A 16,157-nucleotide genomic window follows, 5' to 3' on the forward strand; every position below is an offset into this window, starting at 1 on the left:
TGAGGCAAGTTCTGCTCAAGCCCAAGGTCTCTGGTAGACTGACGAAGTGTGCCGTTGAGCTCAGCGAGTATGACCTCCAATACAAGCCGAAAACTGCTATCAAGACCCAAGCCTTAGCAGACTTCATCATGGAATGCACTTTTAGCTCCGAAGTCCTCAGGCCGGTCAAGCATGAGGTCCCCAGCTCAGGCGAGCCGGAAGTTCCCAGGCGGGTTGAGCTCTAGCACCGTGATGTAGCAACCAGTGTAGCATCTCTCGTAGTTAGGCTGAGCGCGAAATGGAATGAGGAGCCCTGGATCCTTCATGTAGATGGCTCGTCAAACCAGCAGGGCAGCGGAGCTAGAATCGTTCTGTACGGCCCAAGCGGCACAAAACTGAAGTATGCACTACATTTGAAGTTCGCGGCATCCATCAAAGAAGCAGAGTATGAGACGTTAATAGCCGGACTGGCTCTAGCCAAGGAAGTGAAAGCCAAGCATATCGTCATCTGCAGTGATTCCCAACTCGTGGTCAATCAAGTCACAGGCGAATACGAAGTTCGCGAACCAACCATGACCACCTACTTAGCCAAAGTAAGAGAGGCTCTGTTCAACTTCCAGTCACACTTCATCAAACAAATCCCGAGATTGGAGAACGCTGAGGCCGATGCCCTGTCCCAATTAGCCAACACCAGTGATAATACCATGAGAACCGTGTGCATAGAAAACCTTTCTCGTCCTAGCAATCTTTGGGGTGGAGGAGGCAGAGGAGGCCACTCCTGTCGTGCAACCATAGCCGAGCTGGATCGATCCACTCGCGAGCTTCCCACTACATGGGACCCTACCTACAGACCGTAATGCCACCAGAAGGGTGAAGCGACAGGTGGCCAAATACGTCATAATAGACGGACAGTTGTACCAGAGGTCTTACACGCTCCCCAATCTACGTTGCTTGCGACCTTTCGAGGCTGAGCTCGTACTCCGCAACACTCATGAGGGCCTGTGTGGCGGACACTTGGGGGGCAGGGCCCTTGCCCAAAAAGTGCTACGACAAGGATACTATTGCCCAACAATGAAACCAGGCGCGATCGAGCTCATCAAAAAGTGTGACATGTGCTAGAAGCATGCCAATATCCACCACCAGCTTGCCGCATACCTAAGATATCTCACTAGCCCATGGCCTTTCGCACAGTGGAGGATCGATATACTCAGATGGTTTCCACTAGAAACAGGCCAGAGGAGGTTCTTAGTGGTAGCAGTTGATTATTTCACTAAGTGGGTAGAAGCTGAACCTCTCATAACAATCACAGCTCGGAACGTGCTGAACTTCTTCTGGAAAAATATAGTGTGCCACTTCGAGTTACCTCGGGTACTGATCTCTGATAATGGTAAGCAGATTGAAGACATTAAATTCCAGAACTGGTGCCAAGACATGACAATTCAACAGAACTTTACCTCAGTCACACACCCTCAAGCTTATGGCCAAGCAGAAGTCATGAACAGAGCTATCCTCCGCGGACTGAAGGCACGCCTGGATTGAGCTAAAGGACTATGGGCAGATGAGCTACCCAATGTTCTATGGGCTTATCGGACCATAGTGAAGACCGCTACAGGGGAGACCCCCTTCAACCTCACCTACGGATAATATTGCCTTAAGTTGACAATATTCCATGCTCGAGGTACTTGTTTCCCTTCTAGGGTTTCAAGCTCGTATGTTCCTTCCCCGAGCACCCGCTTTACTTGGTAGGGTCCTTCCCAATTTGGCCCGAGCTTACCTACACCGGGCTCAGGCACCATAACTTTATGGAGGACCAGGTCGCTGACGTGGAGGTTCTACTTCTTGACCCTGGCGTTATGGTACCGAGCTACCCTCTACTGGTAGGCCGCGATACTAATATATGCGAGGTCCCGTACTTCGTCAAGTAGGTCGAGGTTGGTGCGTAGCTCATCTTCATTTGCTTTGTTATCATACGCTTCTAGTTGTAGCGAGGGAACCTCGATCTCGGCTGGCCGTTTCATCGGCATAGGCTAAGTATTAACATCGAAGGCATAGGCAGCTCGAGTGTGAATCCTATGATGCATGGCTCACCTCGGTATACTAGTTGAATCCAATAAGGGACAACCTACGTCAGCTTAACCCAGGTGCATACAGGTCGGGCATATGCTCACTATGATAACCACCTCGGGGTATACCATAAGGATGAGAGATCAATCGTATGGATGCCCAAACTATGCGGAATGAAGGGAGCAAATTTAAAAAAAAAAATTCTCTCCCTTCAACTGGGAATCGCATTCCCTATTTAAAAAATCATATTTTCAAGGACCAATCTTGAACCATGAATTGAACCAGATTTGAACCAAAAGAAGTAGGAGAGAGGTATACCTGATACAGAGAAATATTATCTCTCAATGGAGGTGTTCATGCCCAAGAAAGGATCCAAAGACTGCTCCCACTAAAGATGACGCAGTGTAGGATGGAGCAGAATCAGTAGCGTTCTCCAAGAACCTGATCCTTCGTAAGAATAGCTGGATGGCATGTTAGCACTGCTTCCAACCCGTCCTTTCACAAAGGGTTAAAATAAAGATCGAATCTTGATCTCTCCCACAAAGTTGGAGATCGAACTGGAGGTCTAGCGGCGACAGGAAGGAGGTGGCAAGAAAGAGTTTTTGCAGAGATTGCAGAAATCTTTCTTCTGTGATTTCAGCTCTAAAGATTAGAGACATTTTTCTCTCTTGTGTTGTTTGTTGTGTCTAAAGGTTGCCGCCCCCTCCTCCTTTTATAGGCTTAAAGGGATCAGCTCCTAATCCCATTAGGAGTTGCTGATCTAAATCATATTTGGATTAGAAGTTCCTTTAAGTGATAAGGAAGAACCCTTATCTTATCTGTAGATTAAATCAGCCCTCTCCTAATCCTATTAGGAGACTCCTAGATCTAAATCTTATTTAGATCTTGGACTCTCTGAGTGGATAGGGTCAAGGCCCAATCCTATCAACTGATTCAATCTCAGATCCGCCCCTCATTTAAACTGATCAAATCAAACCAGTTGCACTTAGGCACCTGATTGGGCTTATATATCAAATATAAATTTTGCAAAATTCCAATGATTGAAATCAACTACCGGCAGTTTGGTTTCCATTAGAGAGAGTGCATTCCCGATCATTACCTTTGTCCGACAAAGGGGTTGATCCTGTCACTATGATCACCCACTCAGATGAATTCTCAAACTGCCCCAACATGCTCAGGATTTGACCCCGGCTAAGGATCTCACTGATTGGCATATCAAAAATAGCCCGATCCAACACCTACTGAAGTATCATAATCGAGTCTAGGGGTTAGGTGTAACTTTTCAGTTTTGCCCATCTATCTCCATGGTCCAGGGCAATACTGAAAATCTGGTCTGGTTCAAGGATTCAAGCAATCCCACACTACATGTGCCTTGGGTCTTACCTTGGTGGCCGAGACAGGCCATCCCAACACTTGGCTGCACACCAATACCAGCCTTGGCTAGATAAATCTTCCCAAACTTATCCAATGGTTGTGAACATTTAAAACTAACACGAGTCTCAATAAGTGTCCAGTTTTAGGGTCTTACACAGAATCAAACCAAACAACATGAATCAAACATGCACTTTATTTATTTACACTAAATGTCAAAAGTACATCATATCAGATTGAAGCTAAGGGCATACAAAACTGTCTAACAAACTTCCAGTCCTACTTCTTCAAGCAGATCCCGAGATCCAAAAACGCTAAGGCCGATGCCCTGTCCCGATTAGCCAGCACAAGCGATAACGCCATGAGAACCGTGTACATAGAGAACCTGCCTCGGCCTAGCATTCTCGGGGGGGAAGAGGAGGTCGCTCCTATCGTACAAGCAGAGCTGAGCTGGTTTGATCCACTCACGAGCTACCTGCTACATGGGACCCTCCCTACAAATTGTATTGCTACTAGAAGGGTAGAGCGTCAGGCAGCCAAATACGTCATGCTAGACGGATGGTTGTACCGAAGATCCTATACGCTCCCTTATCTGCGCTACTTACGACCTTCTAAAGTTGAGCTCATGCTCCATGACACTCATGAGGGTTTGTGCGGCGGACACATGGGGGGCAGGGCTCTCGCCCTGAAGGCGCTACGACAGGGATATTATTGGCCAACGATGAAGGCAGATGCGATTGAGTTCATGAGAAGGTGTGACAAGTGTCAGAAGCATGCCATCATCCACCACTAGCCCGTTGCCAACCTAAAGTACCTTACCATCCCATGGCCCTTTGCACAGTGGGGGATTAATATACTCAGACCGTTTCCACCAACGACAGGACAAAGGAGGTTCTTAGTGGTAACAGTCGATTATTTCACTAAGTGGGTGGAGGTCGAACCTCTTGCAACGATCACGATGCGAAGCGTACAGAATTTCTTCTGGAAGATTATAGTTTGTCGTTTCAGACTACCCTGAGTGCTCGTCTCTAATAACGACAAACAATTCGAGGACATTAAGTTCTAGAACTGGTGCAAAGACATGGGAATACAACAAAATTTCACCTCGGTGGTGCACCCTCAAGCAAACGGTCAAGCGGAGGTCAGAAACAGAGCCATTCTCTATGAACTGAAGGCACGTCTAGCCCGAGCTAAGGGACTGTGGGTAGACAAGCTGCCCAGCGTACTATGGGCTTATTGAACCACGGTGAAGACCGCAACGGGTGAAACCCCTTTCAACCTCACTTACAGCATGGAGGTGGTGATCCCAGCCGAGATTGAGGTCCCTACGCTACGCCTGGAAGCATATGATGACGAAGCAAACAAGGATGAACTACGCACCAACCTTGACCTACTTGATGATGTACGGGACCTTGCATACATTAGGACCGCAACCTACCAGTAGAGTGTAGCTCGGTACTATAACGCCAGGTCAAGAAGTAGAACCTCCACGTCGGAAACCTGGTTCTTCGTAAAGTCATGGTACCTGAGCCCGGTGTTGGTAAGCTCGGGCCAAATTGGGAAGGACCCTACCGAGTAAAGTGGGTACTCGGGGAAGGAATGTATGAGCTCGAAACCCTAGAAGGGAAGCAAATACTTCAGGCATGGAATATTGTCAACCTAAGGCAATATTATCTGTAATTACCGAGCTGAGTGGACCATAAGTCGCTCCTCAAGCCTAAGGGCCAAATTTCCGAGCTAAACTCGACATTATAAGACTCAATCGCCTCCTCGACATGGGAAAACTCCAGAAGAGGGTGGACCACAAGTCGCTCCTTAAGCCTAAGGGCCAAAGTGCCAAGCTAAACCTCGACATTATAAGACCCAGTCGCCTCCTCAGCATGGGAAAACTCCAGAAGAGGGTGGACCACAAGTCGCTCCTCGAGCCTAAGGGCCAAAGCGCCAAGCTAATAAAAGAACCTCGGCACCATATAAGATCCAGTCGCCTCTTTGGCATGGGTGATCTTCAGAGGAGAGTGGAGTATAAGTCACTCCCTTAGCCTAAGGGCAAAAATACCGACAAAGGACCTCGACACCATCAAAGACCTAGTCGCCTCTTTGGTATAGGCGAAGTACTAAGGCACACCCAACTCGAGTACGAATACCTACAATGGTTGTTACAACATGTAGCCTGTGTGCAAACAGGTCGGGCGTATACCCTACAATGTCGCTCACTTCGACAAATTACTCCCAAGTATGGGTGGCAGTTTTGGGTAACAGCTAAGGAACCCCTACCTCGATCACCTAGCTCGATGACTCAACAGTTCAGAGAAAATTACATAATTATGATAAAAAAGGAGGTAATTGCTCAACACTTTGCAAAAAGAGTATTTCATTAATTTTGTAATTCATTACAAGGGCAGAAAAGGAACAAAAAATGCCGAGCTCGTAGGCTCAAAATACAAAAGACCACTCGAACTACTTAGGGGACTTGTCACTCTTGCCCGAAGCCTCCGCGGAAGTACCACCCTGATCAATGACATTGGCCTCTCCAATGTCATCATCACCCTCCTCCTCGGAGTCCGAGTCCTCAGCAGCTAGAAGGGCTACCTCCTTAGTGATCCACGAAGTGGTGATGGTGCTTACATCGAGCTGCGGGAACTCGCACTTGATAAGCCACCTGCTGAGCTTGAAGCCTTTAAGGTAGGCCTCCACCAGTGCCCCATCGAACTCTTTCAAGCTCTTGTAGTCATCAACGGCCTTCACCTTGTCCTCATCCATAGATTTGAAGAGGACCTTTGTTCGCTCCTTAACATCAGCCTTGAGGCTCTCCACCTGGCGCAGCAAATCTTCCTTCTCCAACATCAACACCTTGATATACTCTTTTTGACTATCGCGTCGCTTTCTAGCCAGTGGATCTGACCGCAAGCTAACTTTAGTTCGGTGTGAGCCTCGTGGGACAAGCTCTTGGCAGTCAGGGCCCGCTTCAAGCGCATCTCAGACTGGAGGATCAGGGCGTGCATGACGGAGTTGACCTACCAAGAGAATACTAGTTTGTACCGGCAAGGCTACAAAACTAGAAATCAAGGCAGAACAAGATTTACCACCACGCAATGAGTAGCGGCTCGAGCTTTGAGCTAGGTGGTCGATAGCTCAGACCAGCTCGTGACTTCATAAGCATATACCGCTCCCTTACTTTTATGGAGGCTATATTCTGGAGTCAAAATACTCTGAACTGCCCCTTCACTACCTGAAGAAACTACAGTTGTAGAAGGAGCGGGCTCCGAGGGCACCTCGGATGCATGAGGGCTCCTCTCTGACTCCTCAACCAGGTCGAGCACTTGAGGAGCGCTTGGAGGTTGTTCGGGCTCGGGAGTAGGGGCCGCAGAGATTCGACATGAGCTCTTTTAGCAGCCTGCTTCTTCCTTCCCTTCATCTTTCCGAAGAGCTTGTCCGCGGTGAGCTGCTACAAGGGGCCTGCAGTAAAGTTCGACATTAGCGATGCTACCAAGAAGAAATACCAGGTACTGAGGTAAAATACTAACTCTAAACCAAGGCGACCTACGAGGACTCAGGCCGGCCTGTACGAGCTTGTCCTCGGCGATGTAATCCTTGTAGTTGAGGCCAACCTCTGCCCAAGATTGGACTCCCTTGTTTTCAGGTCCAACCTAATGCCGGAGTCCTGAATGGCCACCCTCCAATGAGTTGGGAAGGGCCACCCCATGGGATTGCGGACTACAAAATAATCCCGCTTCCAGGCCGGGATTTTACTAGGGAGGCCATGTAACAGTTTGTAGCCCGAACAAGGGGACAAGTAATAGGTCCGCCTTTACTCAGGAAGGACACAAGAAGCATTCTTCTTTATTGACAAAATAGATGAGAAAACGTCGAGGTCGAGGGGCAGGGTGTAGTCAAAGCAAAGGGAAATTGTCCCAACCACATTCCGAATGGAGTTCGGGTGAAGTTGGTCTATGGTGACATCGAAATGCTTCAAGACTTCTATGATTAGGGGGTGTAGAGGAAGATGGAATCTAGCCGTGGGCTGTTCTCTGAAGATCACGATCTCATCATGATCGTGTTCCCAAGGGAAGTTGCCCGTGGTAAGCTTATAGGTATACTCCCTCGGGAGGTTGTACTTATGTATCAGGGCCCTAAGTCTATCTACGGTCATGGTTGAGGAACTGAACTCGTCCGGCACCCGACCTCTAGAAGAGGTGGATGCTGGGTTATCTGAGGCCTCTTGCACCTCATAAGAGGATTGCACCTCGGAAAGGCCCACTTGAGCCGAGGTACCCACATCGGGCTCATCTAGAAGGCTATCAAAACTATGGTTTGACATAACTATTGAACTGAAACAAACTGAAAAGAGAAGCTAGGGAGACGCACCAAGAAGAGAGACTGAACTGAAAAACTGACGAACTAGAAAACCCGAGCTTAGGACTTTAACTACGACCTCAAGGCGAATGCTAGTAAACTTATGGTGGAGAAAATGACTCGGGTCCCCCCCTATTTATAGCCGCAAGGTCAGGGGATCAACGGTCGAGATCAAGGAGATTTGACGGTTCCTAAGAAAACCGTTTGCACGGCCTTCGAGGTCAAAATCAATTTAGCGTGTTTTTTGGCGTCTGTGGAGTCTATAGATTGTGTGACGTTCGCGCATAAACCGCATGCGACCTGGGTTATACTTGGTTGAGCAGAGCAGCCGAACTGGTCCGACCGACGAACTGTCTGACTGGATAGCCTGAACCTCAAGCCAAATCCACTCGTCATGCCAAAAACTCCCCGCACCAGGTCAGGACCCCTGGCCTAGGGAGTGGGGGGCAATTGATGGAGGGTGATTTAGCCCGACCTCATAATAAGGGGACACGTGGATGTGACTCGACATAAATGACAACTCAGCATAACAAGCTCGCTACAACTCAGTGTAATGAGCTCGTTATAACCCAACCTGACAGCTCGCTACGAGATAATACTCCGTTGCCCCGAGCTAAGACTCTCCCAAGTAGGGAGCACCCCGAGCTAAGATTCTCCCAAGTAGGGAGCACCCCGAACTTAAGGCACTTCGGGTTAAGCTCGTCAGCTCCCTAACTAGAATAAGCTCGCTCCTGTCCAAACCTAAGTAGGCCACCTTGGAAACTTGCCTCGGGTCGAAGCACCTTGGCGCATCACCAGCAGCTCGGTGTAAGGTAGCTCACTGCAGAGAAGCTCAGCATATCGCAGGGGGTTTTCTGCCTGACAACCGTACCTACCAAACCTAGAGACTGCACCCACGTATCCCGCCTGGCGGCGTCATGCCTGCCAACCCTGGAGGTTGTTTCTTGTCTGGCAGGACCATACTCTGCAGCGATCACCTTTGCCCGCCAACTCAACTCTGACAAATAACGGCCAACCACTCCAAGCCATTATCTGATAGCAGATCGCCGCAACAGAGATTCAGAAGCGGTTGTACCTAACATGTTAGGATACTAGTATATAAGGACCCCGACCCCCAGGGTCGAGGGTATTGTGTGATCATCACTCTAGCTCTTTAATTTCTCTACAACTCTCTCTCTCTCTCTCTCTCTCTCTCCCAGCTTTCAATCCGGTTACTAACTTAACCATCGGAGTGTTCCCGCCGGGTGTCCCCCCGGGTTCCTTCATCTTCTTCCTCACAGGTATATCTTATCCTTCGCCAGGTAGGAGCGCAGCCACTTCCAGCTAGGAGTGACCAGATCGCGCACCATCAAAACGTTTAAAGTGAAAAGGCACAGATAAACGACCACCCATAAATATAAACGGAACCAAACACCCTCAATATTATTACTATTCTTTCTCTCTCTAAATGTAATAATAACATGCATAAAATAAGAGACCTTGAAAAACCCAAAAGTCTCTCTCTCTTTCTTTCTCTTAAATATAATAATAACATATATTAAAATAAGAGACATTGGAAAATAAAAAAAAATGAAAAATATTAGATAAATAACTTCTCTCTAAACATAGACATGTAGATGATAATTGATCAGGCCAGTATTCTCACAGATTGGTTCTGCCTTCTGATCATCATTCCGACAATGTCTCGGTTTGGTGCTGTAAATTTCCGCCAATACAGAGTTAAATTCAATGTCTTATTATTCCCAAAGATTCAATTTTATCTTTGATTTCTTTTTCTACTTTTTATATCATGAAAAGGTCTAAATTTTATATGTAATCCATATATTCAAGATTCAAGTTCCAATGCTAATACATGTCAAGATTGCTCACCATGATTCAATCTTTACCTTTGCGTCTATTTACTTTTTTAGTTCTGAATAGTTTAAAATCTAAATTCCATGGTTTGTAGATATTGAAGATTCGGCAGGTCTTGTGCATGTAGTGTGAAAGGCCCACCAAATCAATTATTGCTGCAGTTCATTACCATCCCTTCATCGGTGCTCGATTGAACGAGTGTCTTCTCCTTATTTTAGAGGTCCGATGGACGTGAACTGCCCTTATTTGATATTTTTTAAAAAAGTTAATTTATTCTAAAAATTATATTAAAAATATTATTTTTGTTGATATTGGGTTTGGGACCAAAACCAAAAATTGCCCTTATATCCATCTCAAGTCTGGCTGTCTACGTTCGAATCATAAAAAATTCTAAAGTGCGCCTTCAACAAGAAAAGATAGTGTTCAGATCTGGCTGTCTACGTTCTACAGTGCACCTACACTCAGAAGAAGGAGAGTGTTAGTTAAATTAAACAAGTCTGTAGATCTGCGCTCAACTCAACACCATTTAACGATCTGCCGCGATCGCAACTGTATCCAGAGAAACCCGCTAATTGTGGAGGAATTTCGCGCCACATCCATTTCGTTGAATTACTAGAGGTACATTCCTCCTTTCCTTTTCTTCTGCTTCTTAGCGTAGATTTGGAGCTGATATTAGCTTTCGGCGCAATTCGAGCGGTTGCATTTTTGCATTCTTTCTATTGTTTTTTCATGTTCCCTTGGTGGATTGTTATTGGATGTTTCTGCATTACTGGCCTTGTATCGAAACGTCTCCCTTCTAATTCCCCTGTTCCAGCAGTATCCACTGTATGTTTGGGCTTCATTTTGTGAAATCAACGTTTCGGTTTTGTGCATACAACAACCAAACTGAATTGAGTCGACTAGTACGAATTTCGTAGTGCGTCTCGGAGTTCGTTTGCACATCCATGGGGGCTCACTTATTGATACTCGACTCGACTCTGCCGAGTCGACTTCATCTCGCTACAGAATCTGAACTCGGGTTTCAACAAAATTGGTAGAGTTCACAACGTCACTCTCCTAGTATACGCAGAAACCGAGTTGATTCAGTGGAATTCAGATGCATCTTGTTTACTTTTCGCTTTTGAGCAATTAGGTCCACATGGTATTGAGGATAGTTTAGAAGTTCTACAATTTTGTTGATTTGGTGGCAGGAAGCATTATAATAACAATGGCTGTAAGGAAGCCTGGTGTGATTGCTTTATTTGATGTGGATGGTACGCTTACAGCTCCAAGAAAGGTATGGCTTTTCTTTGTTGCCCTTATTGTTATCGGTATTCTGATTGACATGTGAAACGGGTTGTTAAAGCTGTGTAACTTAGTCGATTATGCATCTCTTTTGTTTTTCTTAATTGATTATTTTGCTTTTTGATTTATGTTTAGTTAGAAATCTCTTGATATGGAACTGCATTCTCCGCTCTCCGCTCTCCCCTCTCTGGGGTCAGTAGTTGCCAAGTTTTTTTAATTTTTTTTCTCGAGACTTGACTGAATCTTCTAGTAACAATTTTGTTGATATTGCCTTACTCAACCTCCTTGCTTTTGTTCGAAAAGCTTGAGTTGTATAGTTATCGTGGAAACTTAAAAACTGGTTTCTGTAGTTCTATCTCTTAGTCAATTTGTCTCTATTGAATGTTAGGTAGCAACTCCAAATATGTTAAGAGTTCACGCAGAAGCTTCGCGAGGTACTTGGTCATGCCGCCTTCATATCTGTATAGCAGAAAGGATAAGCACAGTACCATTCCGTAATAGATCCCACTTATATTACAACAGGTTATTCCAATTGCAGGTTGTGACAGTTGGTGTGGTTGGAGGATCTGATCTTGCTAAGATATCAGAGCAGCTTGGTAGAACAGGTTTGTTTTTTATTGCCCCTGACCTTTTTCATATGCTTAAAGGTAACTTGGATGCCCAAATAGAATTTAGCCTTAAAAGCAAGGTTTGGCAAAACAGATCTTGCTGGTTCCCATATTTTGTAGCATGCCTTGCAACTTGAATGCCCATATAAGTTTAACATTTGAAGTTTAACCCTTCTTTTACCAGCTTAAAGCTTAATCCCCTTGTCAGAAAGGATGCACTTTTCTCCATTGCTCATCTCGGTATTGTTTCCTGCTTGAGTAGTTGCTATTTGTCCATTTACATTCCTGAAAATATTGAGCACTTGTTGAATCCCAAATTGTTATCAACTGGATTGTAACACTTGACGACTCCCAAACTGTTATCAACTGACTGCATCAGGATGCTGTCACAACCAGATGGTCCTTGGGCCATTAGATATCTCCTAAGGGAAACAAAATATCTGACATTAAGGAAGAACTGCTCATTCGGGTGGATGCCAAGATCAGTTAATTAATGTTAGCAGATGTCTGGAAAGAGGAGTAAAGAGGCAATATCTTTATTGGGGGCCTTGTCAAGTAGAGCAGCAAAATTTGTTAATGGTTACTGGTTGCAGAGGTAGTTGGGCTCAGCTGGTCAGTCTTTGGGTTATGGTTTCTTTCCCTTTTGTCCAACTTTCCGGTTTGTATGAATGGACAAAGGTCATCACTTCAGATTATATTTCCTTTAGATATCCTCAAGCAGAAAAGCAGGAAGCTAAGAAAAGGCTTGCATCATTTCCTAACGAGTCTTGATTGATACGTGTTGTGATAATGCTGGAAATTTTTACCCTGAATTTGGAACCATAGTAAATAAAATTTAATCATATAATTGAATGATAAGTTACAATTCCAGGATCCATAATATTCACTCAAACGCCATTGAATGTGGACAGTGAACTATCTATTTTATCATGCATTTAGAGGGATCTGGTTGAATTTCTATCTTTGCTCTCATTTCCCTTTTAATTTTACATTATAAAACTGACTTGGATACCATGAAAAACCCTGAAATTCTGTATCATCTGTTGTGAAATCATAAAATGTATGACTTGTCCGAAATAGGAATTCAACTAAAATTGTTGCACTTTATTTGCAAACTATTCTTACTTGTTATCATATTTGTCTAACTTTATACTGTTTTATAAGGCATAGCTTTTGACTGAATCTCCAAGTGAATGTGTTAGTTTCCAACTTTCCATGTTACCATGTTTGAAGCTTTGTAATGATCATTTCTTATCCTTGCAGTTATCAATGATTATGATTATGTCTTCTCTGAAAATGGCCTTGTCGCACACATAGATGGGAAACTGATTGGCACTCAGGTATTGTTTCCAAGTTATGTTGAGATAATCTTAATGCATTTGTATATATTAAAATTTTGATGACATTTGCATCAAATAAATATATGATTTTTTATTCTTTCTTAAAGAAATGATAAAATACTGTCAACTACACTATCAAAATTATATGGATTGATGTCCATGTCACAGATTTGAAGAAATGAAGCTTACATCCATGTTACCTGATCAAGCATTTGTACCCCTAGTCTTTATAATGCATCTTAGGTTAATAGATTTGCAGTTCTATATGTTATCATCAAACTGCTTTACCAAAGTGGGCATTTGCTTCAATATCAATACCCTGCAGTCATGAAACAACCAAAACCATGAATGTAGAGAAGTTTTTAGCTGTAACTACCTTATCAGTCATCTCTTTTGGTGCTATTCTTCTTCTGGACTACTTTAGGATGTATGTATGTGTAAGCGTATAATCATATATGACCAACTATCATACTAAATATTAATTATCCCTCGAAATAAAGCTTGGAGTTCTTAAGCAGTCTACCAATTTCATTTAATCACTACTATATGCATTTTCTATTTTCTTGTATGAGAACTATCCATTTAGTGAAACATGGATTCTTTTTTCTCTGTCAGAGCTTGAAATCATTCCTTGGAGAAGAAAAACTCAAGGTGAGATTTTCCCTGTATTACCAATGGCTTCTCTTTAAGAGAATTTATATTTAAACATAGGTTGCTTCTGGTTAGCCCCCAAGTATGGTTTACTAATGGCATGCCGGTACATATGCAGGGGTTGGGATCCAAAGTCAGATTATCCTGGCTAGAAAATATCCCGTGTCAAGCAAAATTATGTCATATATGCTATATCATCCGTGTTTGTATAAGGCAATTAAACCGTTATTTGTAATGGTATAAAGGTCAAAGCTTGGTGATATTTTTATCTTCTACAATTTGTACATTTTTTGTTTCATGATCAGGGGCTTTCCCCTTTATCAGAAATGGGATGTGCCAAATCACTACCCTAAAGTAGAGGTAAGGATTCCCATAAAACAAATTCTCAAAACTGGCCTATTCATGCCTTGGTTCAAATTGGCATTGCTAGATTCCTAAGCTGGGGCCATTTTATTATATTCATCCTCTGCATGTGCACTACTTAGGTTGATTTTCTTTGGTAACTTAGTGGGGGTTTACCTGGAAGAGACCAGGATTATATTTTGTAATTATGAAGTTTTCATTACCTCTTGAAAATTTTGCAGGAGTTATTGATTTTACACTCCATTATATTGCTGATTTGGATATCCCAATAAAAAGGTTGGTAAAATTCACTAATATTCCTGTAAGTTAACTAAAAGATCAGAATATGATTCTCTCTTTTGCTTTCCAGGGGAACATTCATAGAGTTCCGAAGTGGGATGCTTAATGTATCACCGATTGGGAGAAATTGCAGTCAGGAAGAGCGGGATGAATTCGAAAAGTATGATAAGGTATAAACTTTGTCTTTTCCAATAAACAACTGGAAATACTTGCTTAATAATCAAGATCCCTTTTTTCATCTGCGAAAAATATGATTCAGGTTCACAACATACGGCCAAAAATGGTTTCTGTTCTTCAAGAGAGATTTTCTCACCTTAACCTGACATTTTCCATTGGAGGACAAATAAGCTTTGATGTGAGTGGACTAATTCGTTTTATGCATTGAGTTAAAAACAAAAATCTACAGGGAGAAATCTATGGAGTATAATTTATTTTTTGAAAAATATTTGTCACAGGTATTCCCCAATGGTTGGGACAAGACATATTGCTTGAGATACCTTGACGATTTTCATGAAATTCACTTCTTTGGGGACAAAAACTTACAAGGTAACCTTTTTGTTCAAATATAGTTTCTTATTTCATCATTTGATGATTTTCATTATGCTTATACATTTAACAATATTCGTTGGAGTAAGGTAGCTAGAGTTTGCATCTTCAGGGAGGAAACGACTATGAAATCTATGAATCAGAGCGAACGGTGGGTCACAAAGGTCAGCTGCAATCCCCTGTAGAGTAACCTTGTTTTTCTTTGTTTTGATGTGCTGAAAACAACTAAATCAAAACCTTGATGTTTTGTCATGGCTCCACCTTGAATTAGATAAGGTAACTTCTTGGTGGAGCTACTTTAATACATCTAAGGCCTTGATTTTTGGTTTTAGCCCCGCACTACAATAGTATCGTAACAAAAGTAAACTCGTATCTCAACTGTAAGACTGCCTTTTTTTTTTTTTTTTTTTGAGTCTAGGCTTAAAACTTATTGATATCTAGAACAGGTGGTTGGACAGTTTACCTGTGCCAAAACTGTGAAATTGATGCTTTCAGTTTCAATTCATGAGATTTGATTTAAGTATTACACGGATTATTTTTGGAAAGCTCTAAATGGAATTTTTCGTCATTCTTTCAACTAATTTTTGTGCGGAAAGACACGTGGACAGGTGCGCCTTAACCAAACAGTCTTGAAGCTGTTAAGATGTTGATGCAAAAGCTCATATAGTCTTTTGACTGTCAGAACTTCTAGAAGATCTTTCGAAAAAGACTTGACAAACGGTCCCTGGGTTTTTTAGAATTTGAAATAAATAGGATAGACTTCATAAAGTAGTGACTGATAGACTCTCTTGTTATTTGTATCTAAATCCTTCCCTAAATACAAGGGAAAATCTACACTAGAACCTTATGTAAATGTGGAAACATACATCTGCCTAAAGTAGATTTTGCACAAAATGAAATGGTTTTTTATCGGTGACAAAACTAATAGTAATAAATAAAAATGCAGTAGAAATTATTTTTTATCAACTGTACCAAAAAACGGATGGCAAATGCAATCTGAATGGTCTCCTTGTACTAGCAGTGCAGGATCAATGGAAAGAGGGTAAAAAAGGATAGGAGAAAGAAAAAGGGAAAAGCCACCAATCTAGACTTGTGTTTCTGCTTTGTTTTATTTTGTTCTTCTTTCTTCTCCCTGTGCTACCACTGATTTGAAGTTGTTCTTCCATTTTGATTACAGTTACCAGCCCCGAGGATGCAGAAGAGCAATTGTACAGTTCTCTTCCTTGCTATGCACAATCAAAGCTCTTAAATTTATGGCAACGGAAATTTCATGTGTTCAATTTTATGTCATTGTAATTTTTACATTGGTAAAAATAAGTGCTGCACAACCAGCAGTAAGCAGTAGTGCAAGTTAAATATGTAATATTTTAGAATAGAAATGAAATCTTGTGCCGGTACGAACTATGGAAACTAGCAATTTCGTGTACTCAAATTATATGTCGTCATTTTTTAACTCTTGAATATA

The 16,157-nt window shown here is 43.0% G+C and overlaps 1 pseudogene across 1 annotated transcript; it reads left to right on the forward strand.

The window, feature by feature from the left end:
• Positions 1 to 9,817: 9,817 nt before the first annotated feature.
• Positions 9,818 to 16,071, forward strand: LOC148848577 (phosphomannomutase-like; annotated as a pseudogene). Its single transcript, XR_016101065.1, has 14 exons — positions 9,818 to 10,239; positions 10,812 to 10,897; positions 11,294 to 11,339; positions 11,444 to 11,510; positions 12,777 to 12,853; positions 13,469 to 13,504; positions 13,623 to 13,735; positions 13,810 to 13,864; positions 14,013 to 14,143; positions 14,217 to 14,316; positions 14,406 to 14,501; positions 14,602 to 14,692; positions 14,805 to 14,856; positions 15,870 to 16,071. The product of XR_016101065.1 is annotated as a phosphomannomutase-like (transcript).
• The last annotated feature ends 86 nt before the right edge of the window (positions 16,072 to 16,157 follow it).

The sequence above is a fragment of the Nelumbo lutea genome, chromosome 6 (genome assembly GCF_056320005.1).
Source record: "Nelumbo lutea isolate HS-2025 chromosome 6, American lotus-T2T, whole genome shotgun sequence".
Taxonomy (NCBI): Eukaryota; Viridiplantae; Streptophyta; class Magnoliopsida; order Proteales; family Nelumbonaceae; genus Nelumbo; species Nelumbo lutea.